Here is a 2,175-nt window from a genome sequence, read left to right on the forward strand (position 1 = left end):
CTTCTGCCATGAATATCTGATTGTATCCTGCATTGCCATCCATAAAGCTAATGATCCGATGCCCAGCCGCAGCATCAACTAGCAGATCGGCAACTGGCATTGGGTAGCCATCCATCGGCGTAGCTTTGTTAAGATTCCTGAAATCAATGCAGACCCGAAGCTTCCTATTTTTCTTGTAAACTGGGACCACGTTGGAAATCCACTCGGCATACCGACACTGCCGAATAAATTTGGCTTCAATAACTTTAGTTATTTCGGCCTTGATGTCAGGAAGAATATTAGGATTACATCGGCGAGCTGGCTGCTGATGTGGCCGAAATCCAGACTTGATAGGCAACCGATGTTCAACAATCGATCGGTCCAAACCAGGCATCTCAGTATAATCCCAAGCAAAGCAATCCTTATATTCCTTTAACAAATCAGTTAACTGCTGCTTACACTCAGGACTTAACTTAGCACTAATAAAAGTAGGTCTAGGTTTATCACCACTACCTATATCTACTTCTACTAAATCATCGGCCGATGTGAACCCTGGCCTAATTTTCCATCATCGGCGAACCTATCCATTAAAAACCATCCTCAGAACCGACTGCTTGGATCGGTAGAATTTCATAATCGGCAACCTTGAGGAAATCCTTTTCCCAAGCTTCTCTCTATACACACAATAGAGCACTTCTATGCACTTTTGTATTCTTAATGCTTATGAGCATAAGTTTCTATACATTGTTGGAGTAGGTCTATGTTGTTTTTATGCAACAACAAATTCACTTTTTATTCATCAAATTACTAAATTCTATGTAATGTCGGCACAAAAAATATTTAAGTGTATCTTGATCACTGAATTTATAAATCTGGTCGTCTATCACGTGCTATTTTTTAAATTTTAAATTTTTGAGAAGGCGATATCGTCTTTATGTTTTAGGTGTGCGGTTCTCATGTTCTATGTGTTTCTATACATTGTTTCCTATATTACTTATGCATCCTCTCTAGAAAGCAAGGTGTGGTTGGACGCGGTCACGAATTTTCAAATCAATAATATGCAGAAGGGAGGGTTTTTACACGACAATGAAATTATTCTTATTCACCAAACCACTAATTTCTATGCAACGTTGGCATCAAAAACTTTTCTACGCATTTTGACTATTTGATTCTATGCATCTAATCGTCATCACGTGCCATGATTCAAATCACGGTTGTGTCAGATGAAATGTGCATCTCGCGGCTTTAGATGGTAACAAAATTAATTTTTATTCATCCAACCACTAACTTCTATGTAACGTCAGCACCAAAAACTTTCTGTGCATCTTGGCCATTGATTTTATGCATCCAATCGGCCATCATATACCAATGATTCAAAAGTCAAAGTTCAGAGGAAGACGAGATCATCTCAATATTTTACACGTCCAGTCTCTATGTTTTATGAATTGGTCCTATATAGTTATACACCCTATAGTGAGGAGCATGATATTGGTGGAGGCAATTACGGTTGTTTCGTGGAATATCTATCTCGCAGAGGAGTTTTTATGCGATAACAAATTAATTTTTATTCACCCAACAACTAATTTCTATGCAACATCGACGTAAAAACGTTTTTACGCATCTTGATACTTGATTCTACGCATCCAATCGGCCATCACGTGCTACGATTCAAATTTAAAATTTATGAATTTTAAATTTTTTCAAAAAAATATTCACAATGGATCTTGAATCATGCACAAAAATATCAGGAGTTTAATGGTGAAAACCGTTTTTGAATCGAAAGCTTCATTGAGGAATTATTAAGAAAAAATGGACGAGATTAGAATGGATGCATACATGACTGCATGTGTCAGCTTGTGTCAGTACGTGTCAGGTGCAGTTAGGTGGAACGACTAACTCGCAAAAAGGTTTCTATGTGGTAACGAATTGATTTTAATTCATTGCAACCACTAGATTTTATACATTGTCGGAATAAAAAACTTTCTGCGCAGTCTGACCTAGGATTTTATGCGTTCGATTGGTTGGGTCCCCAAGGGGTCCACCACCTGCGCGCATGTCAGCTCCGTAGTGGGTTAGGTGGGATGGCTGGCTGGGGCTTCCAATAGCTATTTGTAGCCCTGGGCTCCCAATATACCAACCCTATATATATATATATATATATATATATATATATATATATATATATATATATATATA

Source organism: Sorghum bicolor, chromosome 4 (assembly GCF_000003195.3).
Source record: "Sorghum bicolor cultivar BTx623 chromosome 4, Sorghum_bicolor_NCBIv3, whole genome shotgun sequence".
Taxonomy (NCBI): domain Eukaryota; kingdom Viridiplantae; phylum Streptophyta; class Magnoliopsida; order Poales; family Poaceae; genus Sorghum; species Sorghum bicolor.